The sequence below is a fragment of the Ochotona curzoniae genome, unplaced genomic scaffold (assembly GCF_017591425.1).
Source record: "Ochotona curzoniae isolate NIBS_2020 unplaced genomic scaffold, NIBS_Ocur_1.0 contig_64, whole genome shotgun sequence".
Lineage (NCBI taxonomy): Eukaryota > Metazoa > Chordata > Mammalia > Lagomorpha > Ochotonidae > Ochotona > Ochotona curzoniae.
This window is the reverse complement of record NW_024466502.1, coordinates 35,761,806-35,771,554: the sequence shown is the minus strand read 5'-3', so window position 1 is coordinate 35,771,554 and position 9,749 is coordinate 35,761,806.

Genomic DNA, 9,749 nt, shown 5'->3' with positions numbered 1-9,749 from the left:
CAGGGTGGAGATGGGCAGCCAGTTAAAGTACAAGATCTGGAATGCCTTAAAGAGAAATTGTGAAAATAAGGAGCTTATACTGATTTTATACCAATGGGATAGATCTATTCATTAGAATTCCTGCTGCATGTCTACTAGAAAGCAATATGAATTGATGTTGCCCATCAAGAAGCTTAGGACCAAGTGACCAAGAATCAGCCCTGCTTCTGGGAAACAGCACAGTGTATCTCACCATATGGCTTCACAATATTCTAGATAAGCTTCACTTAGCTGCAGTTAAATCCTCAGACCTAGAAGCATGTGACACTGACATCTTTGATAGACATATGGCTTCTAACAAAATAATTTCAGTCTTGGAGATAACAAACAACAGAAAAGTGCAAGACTGAAAGAGTTAAAGGGAGAGAGAGAGATTCCAGGGCTTCTTCCAACCCACAAGACAAGAAAGCCACTAACCTACAGACATAGGATGATGAACCTCCAGCATTACAAATTCCAACAGATGAAGTCCAAAGGGCCAGCGCCAATTCAAGATATGTTTGATATTAGATTAATTCCAGATAACTTTAATGATGAAGTTATCAGTCTTGTGTAGAATCTATTACTTCAAAAAAGTTTACAAGGATAGTTAGATATGATTTTTCTAGCACTTCTATTATAGGAATGCATAAAACACCTATAAGTCAACTCAAAGTGCAGACAGTGGAGATTTCATTTGTCAACATGGAAAAGTTATAATGATTGAGAGGGGAAGGTCAAAGGTGATTATAGCTTCTGGTCAATCAACATCTCCATCAGGGTCAGTGCCAGTCAAATGTGAAAGGAGACTTCATCTTCCATCAGACATTTCAACACTGTCACATGTTACAAAAATAAGGACTGACGTAATTAAGACACTATAAGAAAGAAAATACAAGATTAGGATTTTAATCCCACAACACTAACCCCAAACTTTCCTTAAGGAATTAATGATGTATGGGTTTAAAAGTGAAAAAACATGTTGTCCTTTATTTGCAGACAAGCTTTGTCAGCACCTATTGTATTTCATGCGTAGATAAATATTTTTCCTTTAAAAATTAAAACACCTTCTTGGGAAGCATTTATTCACATTGTTTACCTGTTTTTCTTAAAAGCTATTTTATGGCATCTCTTTTTGCTAAGGCCACTGATGGATGTTAATCATCATGGTCAACATAAAAACCGTTATGTTAGTTCTGAGAAGAGAAAGTCCATTCTAAGAATGCCAGGATCCAGACCATTGCTTCATCAAGGTTCTAGCATGAGCAGTGGTTTTACAATCAATAAATCTGGAAAGATTAAATATAATATTATATGGTATAATTACATAGGAATTAGTATTAATGGTTAAGCATGTGGGACTGACTCTAAAAGATTGTTTAGATAATTGAAGCAGAAGTACAGATTCAAAAGTAGCCCTCCAGGCAATGAGTTTGACATGCCAGAGATCAGAGTTGCCAGAACTCATTTCAATGGACCAGGTATTGTTTTTTTATTATTATTTCCTTTTGGACATAAAGCATTAGAGACTGTGATATGGAAATTTTCTGTCTGTTTTCCAGGGCTTAATGGAAGGTAGAATTAAGTTGTCAGAATTATCAGCTGGGCTAGCTATATCTGTAGAGTATGGGGCAAAAAGTTATATGCTATGTTGAAACACTTTTGTGTATGTCAGTAGTCAAACCATAAATCTTTCAGAACTAGGAATTTAAATTATAAAGATAATTCATGGATTCCTTATCATCTCTGAATTATAACCCCCATTTAAGAGTTCTTGGGTGCAGATATGCTCACTCTCAGTAATAATGTGGGAAGCTAATATAAAAAATGTTAATCTTTATAATATTAAAAACTTGGTTTTTCAAATTTTATTAATATAATGTAAACAAATCCCGTACGTTGTATATGCACATAATTAAAAGCACATTGGAATCATGAGAATACCAAGTCGTTATAGAGCTGTCAGAGGTGTTGTCAAAGTATCTTCGGGGAGATGTGGCATCAGAATAAATTGTGGGATGTAGTGACCAAAGAACCTTTATAGGTATCCGGGTTGTTATTGAATAGAAACCCTCCTGTCTTAAAAACATTCTGTCAGAATAGAGGGACTCCAAGCAATCTGTTAAATTGCAGGCAAATGTATTGCGAAAGTAAACATACGGCTTCCTGTTTCATCAATGACAATTTCTCTTTCTCTCTTTTTTCCTTCCTTTTCATTCCCATAATATATAAGGCTAAGCAAGTCTAGATTATTTCCTCATATTACAACCATCCAAGACAGCTTGGTTCAGAAATTCCCCAAGAAAAAACACCTTCTTGCAGATGATCTGTTTCTATGAGCTTGTCCTCTACTGTTGTAATTTTCCTCTTGTCAAAGACCTGCAGACTCTCATAAACTGAGAACATAAATTTCAGTCATATATATATTTGAAGAAGCAATTTAATAACATTTCAATAAATCAAAGGCATTCAAGAATACAAACTAATTATATATATATATGCAAGTATGTATATGGGCAGTATTTTATAACAACAGAAAAGAAAATATCAAAAATAACCATCTATCTGTCATATGTCTCATTGAATAAATAATTAAGGTATATTCAGTGAAACAAATTTTACAGTAGTCCAAATGAAAAATATAGGAAGAACACATCATGGTAAACTAATAGCACTTTGAATAAAAACACACTTTATGCTTGCATTTTTCATGCATATTTTAATATAGATGTGCTAATTATTCTTTATTCATTCATGTATTTGAAAGGTTCAAAATATGCTAATTAAACTGATAATTCTGAGCAACAGGAACATTTGTGCATGTAGAAAAGAGGCAGTAAAGACAGAAGCACTGCCTGTTTTTTTGTTTGTTTGTTTTTATCAGTAACATTGTCTGTTTTTTTAAATCACCACAAGTGATGGGTGCTATGGCACAGCACATTAAACCTCCTCTTAGATGCCTGCATTCATTAAGAGTGCTTCCTCAAGTTCTGGTTGCTCTTCTTCTGACCCATCTTCCTGGTATTATGCCTGGAGCGGTACTGGATAAATAGCAGAGCCCCTGACATCAACATGAGATTCTTGTATGGAGACTTATACTGCTAACTTTGGCTTGGCTTACCTCTGGCTATTAAGGATAATTCAGGATGAATCAATGTGTAGCAGACATCTCCCATTTTCTACCTCCCTCTTTCTGTGTCTGTCAAATTAACTGATATACATATATATACACATATATATATAGCATGAGTGTGTGTGTGTGTGTTATTAGCTTGATTAGTAAATCATGTCTTTTGTGCCTTGGTTTTACCTTCCTATGTTTGTATTTTAATTGCGGAAAAAATATTTTAAAAAATATATATATACATAGATAGTATACTTTTATTCACTATGAGCACAGTGCTGTACAGCAGACACTAAGAGATTTTAGTAATTAAGCAGCAACTCTTCAGGTCGCTTTCTGATCTTAATGGTTTGATTAATTCAGATAAATGTTATAAGTAGAATTTGTCCTCCTATAATTGATCTGTTTCACTCATCATATGGCTTAAAATATCAATCATGTTGCAATAAATGGCATGTACTGTCTGTTTTATGAATAAATAACATTCCACTTTTGTATACGCCACATTTTATTTTGATGTTAGTTACGGCATATTCATACATAAACTAGGTTGCAATAATTTCTTTCTACTTTGCATTTTTTGAATGCTTTTCTTGTCCCAAGCATCAATTTCTTTTTCTACATATATGTAGAAGATCATGAGAATTTTTTCATCGCTCTTTTTATTGCTGGTTAATTCTTTTATCAGTTTCGACAATGCTTACTTTATACATTAATTTACTATTTTGTATTATTTTCTAAACAATATTCATTATAGATATTTGCATTCATATCTTATTTAAAAGGTAGATTTACAGAAATTTTAATTTAACTTTATTTCTTTATATAAGAATTATGAAAAAAATAAAGTCAAATTACAATAGCCACTCACTTCTAGAACAGAACTTTGGGCAGAGATGGGGGGAAAGTGAAGAGTTACTTTTTATTTTTTTTTCTGTTTAAGATAATTAAACTTTCAAAGTAATAATCATAAATGTCCTCCATCATAATTTAAAATCTCAAGGCAAAATAATTTGATCAAAAAATTTAAGTTCCTGAGATTTTGTTAATTCTAAATATTTTGCTAAAAGTAAAAAGAAAATTTATCACTGTATATTATCGTTTATGATTCCATTATATGTTCCCATCAGTGCAACATTCATGAGTGTTTCTCCACACTGTTGCCCACAGCTGATTTTTCACTCATGTTATTTCTTGGTAGCTCATTGTGATTTCATCTGCCTTTCTGTAATGTATTTTGCTTTAGATCCAGTGTCTGCCCTTCCACAGGTACTGGCTGTAAAAAAGGAATCTGAACAACAAGATCCTCTTATGTCGTTTGAACAGAGTATTTGCCAAGCAGATAAGTATTTATCAATTCCTATGAGCACAAAATCTCAAAATTAAGCTTGCAGCTCTCTGACATGTTGATTCCATTAGGCTTTCGTTTAAGAGCCACATACATTGAAATGTGTAAGAAGGAAAAGAAAAAGAACGAAGAAGAGTGAGATCTTGTGTGTGTATGTGTACACAACCATGTGTGCTGTTTCAAAGGAAGCCAGACTTTTGAGCAACTGGATCTATTCACTAGAGAAACACAAAGAAGTTCAAGTCTCAGTGGAGTTGTTCCAACTTTGGGTAAGTGGATCAAAGTATTTTTCTCGCCCCCATCACATGGCACCAAGACTAACCTGGCTTGTGTTTACAAAGCTACCTGTGATTTTCAGGCCTGCCCACAAGCAATTCAAAAGATTGTGCTTGGCAGGCTTCAGCGGAGAGAACGGCTTTGCCCATGAGCTCGGCACGCAGCCAGCGTTGCGCAGACTCTCAGGGAGACAGATGCACTGGAGGGACACGGGCCCTCTGGCCAAGCCTGTGCTCTCAGATACTGACGTTTTTAGAACTCTTGATTTGAAATCTTGGCCCTAGGCTCTCTTAAGGCATATCTGCTCAAATGTCCTTATGGGAGTTGGGGGTCTTAAAGATATTTCCCTCCTGGTTTACTCAGAAGCTGTTAAGTTTCCCCTTTAGTAATTCCTCTATCCCCAACCTCTCCTGGTTTTTAAGATGCATAAAATTGCCAGAACCTTTTGTTTAGGTTTCTCTCAACAATGAGAAAAACCTCAGCCACTGCTAACCCATCTGATACTCACTATGGTGAGCCTTTTCCAAAAGTAAAAGTAGAATGGGGGACATTTTAGTTTTCGATGATTTCAGTTGCTTACTTATGTCTTCTCACTCACTCTTTCTCAAGGCTCGTTGTTTCAATTAGCTACTCACAGTTCCAAAGTGTTTGTGTGTGTGTGTGTGTGTGAGAGAGAGAGAGAGAGAGAGAGACAGCCCTCTAGATGAGTTCCTAACACATTGATATTGGCAGATGAGGGGGGAGACGCTATTAAACCCATCTTTCTCCTGGCCTTTCTCTTTGTTTCTTTTCTCTATACTCAATCCCCTTAAGAGAACATTCATATTATTTTTCATTTGCCCTGCACATTATTAACCTCTGATCTCTATCTTAACTCTCTAATTTGCAGGGTAACTTTGAACTATTTTGGTCAAATTCCCAGTTTGTTGCCATTTGATATCTTCCCTGAAATTTTTTTATACCTTATTTCCGCTATCTTCCCTCTGGTGTAGAAAACATGTTATCTTATTTCTAAATAATTTATATCTTCCTACATAATAACCCCCAGTCATAATCAACAATAGTCTGACAATCCAAAAACCGAAATGATCCTTATATGATTCTGTAATAAAACAGATCCTTGTACAATATGGGTTCTTCTAAGAAAATGTTCTTCACTATATTTCTACATTTCCTGCAGAAATGCAGTCTTCCACCTGGAATTTAAAAACTCCTAAGCAATTTTTATGTTTTCTTTTTCTTATAATTATCCATTATATGCAGCTAAGATTCTGGCAAAACACATAGTTGATGATCTATTTATTCTTAATCCCTAATAATTGAACTTAAAACTGGGCTTTTAGATATGGATCCAATACAACTTTCTTTATAAGTATTTTCTGTTTCAAGATGAAATCCCATAGAAAGTTGTATATCTCTTATAAAATTTACAATGAAATTATATTTATTCTTTTATACTGCTATTTGATTTTAAGGCCTTTGAGAACAGAAACTGAATCTGATCTTTCAGCTCTCGTCATAGGTAAACATAATACTTATAATGATAAATGTGCCTCTGTGTGTATGTTTAATAGAAAGTTTTAACAATAAGAGAAATATATTACTTGGCAGAAATATTGATAATAGTTTAGTTCAAATGTCATTTTCTTAAGTAACATAGCTGAAGTTTTTAACTAGAAAGAAGATACAAATAACTTGCAAAGTCTTAAGGAAAGCAATAATTACAGAATTCAAAATTGTAAAATACATTAATATATAAATTAAAGTTCACAGTGAATCCAAGGGATATCATTTGTAGTTTTACATTTTTCCTGTATTAAATCACCTAAATTTCAAAGTGACTTATTTTTAAAAAGTCAAATAATGAATGTAGGTATAGCTACCAATAATCTTAAGACTCCAGCAGATGGTATGTAATTTATGGTTATGTGAACAGGCAGCCATGTCTTCAACAGAATAATGATACTCTATAAAATCACAGCACCGAAAGGCCTGGATGGAGGCTCGGTGTATCAGAGAATAAAAGCCTTTATGACTGCTAATCTCTAACAGAGTATAGATAACCAGAGACTGGGCATGAAGGTGGACATTGTGGTTGTCTCTAAGTTGGACACTGAAAGGACTTCTATGGAGTATGAAGATTAGTGTGCAAATAAATATGATCTGGCTCAAAAGTCTCCAATTGTGTTTTCAATGGCTTTGTCTTTTCCAGTTCTTTCTCCTCTGGTCCAGCTGTTCTCTTCCCTCCTTCTTTGTTCTGAGCTCCTCCCCCAATTAGCAAGAGGTCATTGGACAACAGACAACCTAGGCAAATCAGGGTGGAGCGTTTACGGTTTCCCAGGAAACCTTTCATGTCCTATGATTTCAGGAGAAGCTTTTCTTCGGGCTGTTTTAAAAGACAAATTGAAATCTGCTCTCTCTCTATGTCAGAAGCTTGAAGCAATATTTACAACAGGTCATTCAAAATTTCATTAAGTGCTAGATAATAAGGTTTTAGTAAGTAGCAAAAATCTCCTAAAAGTTTGTGAAAATTAATCACTTCAGTTTATTTGGTACAAAACTTTTGAAATCAATATTTTTTTTCACAAAATGCAATTTCTATTAACATTTTTAAAATCCCTCAAGTGTAGATTGAGATGAGAAAGAAGGCATTAACAGAAGGATAACTAACTGAAATATTCTCATTATAGTAACAATTTTGGAATGGAAACAATCTTTCACAAAGAAAAGTTAATTAAAATTAAATGCAGAATTTATCTACCCATGGAATATAGTATATTCATATCCCTAGACATCTTCCAAACCAATTCAAAATATCTTTCAAATCTATGCCAGATTATTGAGAAATAGGTGATTAGTATTTCTAGACAGTAAATATTTAGAGAATTTTTCAAATTCTGATGAATAATGCTGAGTGCAAACTTCAATAAAAATATTTTTGATTCAACATCCATACACATGTGCCTCTGTACTTCTATCACTCTGCCTTTCAATAATTTTATACACATAGATTTTTTTTAAAGCCCAGATTAATTGTGAAAATGATTTTCAACAGTGTTTTCAGCTTAAGCACACTACTAAGGCACCGTTTAACATATATACATATGGCAAGAAAGCATCTATTATATGTTAAGTCCATGTTCTTTTTCTTATTAGACACAAAAGTTAATCAGATGACTGAACAAAACACATTATGTTTTCAGGTAACTGAATAATCACATAATAAACCAGATTTATTTTGTAAACTGGGAGCCAGACATGTGAATTCTAGTCACCAACACGTAGTCTTAGTTTTATTTGACTACCACTGTGATTGGTATTCCATCAAATTACTTTCTACTCATCTTTTCATTTGTCAGTTGCATATAGTGCACACATCTAGTTCTATAACTCTACTTTTATACAAGACACTCACATAGCAGGGACGAAGTCTTAATATATTGAACACTTTTTTTAGTATGTATAACTGTTCTATGACATTTCTGTATTTTAAAATTAACAGTCTATTTTGATTTACTGTTTGTTTCTATTAGTGACACTGGTAACACCACTTGTGATATAAATTGTCTTTTGCCTTAAGTGAAAGCTGCAATATCTATCATCTATCTATCTATCTATCTATCTATCTATCTATCTATCTATCTTTCTTCTGGTTCTTCATTTCTAGCCAAAGATGTTGATTTCATCACAATAGAGAAATAACTACAAATTTCTTAGTTTATGCCTCATTTATCTTAGTAACGTACACAATAACTAGTTTAATATATGGCAACTCCAGATGCTCGATCAACATTTGCTTAATAAATGAAAGAAATTAATTTAATTGGTTAAAAGAGCTAAAAAACAAGCAATGAGATTTTTGAATTGCATATTAACTATGAATATCTCAAGTCTCCTCATTGGAGTATTATTTTAATGGTGTTAATTTTAAATATCTATAGTATTTATAAGTTAATTTTAATTGCCAGGAAGTCATTTAATAAGTACTTTTAAAAATCATTTATATCTGTTCTTAAAACAATGAGAAATAGAAGAAAATAATTCTATTAAGCAAATATTACATGTCAAATTACAAAACAGGGATGGATGCTTTGCACAGAGTTTAAGAAGTAGTTTGTGGGCCCTGCACAGTGGCCTAGTGGCTACAGTCCTCTTGTTGAATGTGCCAGGATCTAATCTAATTAGAACATGCTAGTTCTAATCACTGCAGCCTTGCTTCCCATCCAGCTCCCTGCATGTGGCCTGGGAAAGCAGTCAAGGACGGCCCAAAGCTTTGGGACCTTGCACCCATGTGGGAGACCTGGAAGAAGTTCCTGGCTCCTGGCTTCAGATCGGCTCAGCTCTGGCCATTGCGGTCACTTGGGGAGTGAATCAGTGGACGTAAGATCTTCCTCTCTATTTCTCCTATTCTCTATATCTAACTTTGCATTAAAAATAAATAACTCTTAAAAAAAAAAAGTAGTTTGTGTGGTGATGGAGGAATATAGGTAGATGGTGTGACTGATCCGTGGCTAAACTCTTGCCTTGAAAGCAGCAGGAAAGCAAATGAGATCTGTCATATGGGTGCCGTTTTGTATCCTGGTTACTCCACTTCCCATCCAGCTCCCTGCTTGTGGCCTGGGAAAGCAGTGGAGAATGGTACCTGCACCCACATGAGAGCTGGGCCCAGCTCTGGTCGTGGTGGCCACTTGTGGAATAAATCAGCAGAAATATTATATTTCTCTCTGTATTTTCTTTTCTCTGTTAATCTGCCTTTCCAATAAAAATAAGTAATCTTATGAAAAAATATATTGATTGGGATACCCAAATCCCATACGAGAGTACCTGATCTGGCTCCTCCTCTTCAGATCCACTTCCTGCAAATCTGCACTCTGGTAATCAGCAGATAATGCCTGCTAGATTTAGTTCCAGCCAGCTCTACAAGACATCCTTATTAAGTTCTAAGTCACTGGCTTCAGACTGGCTCAGCCCTGGAAGGTGTGG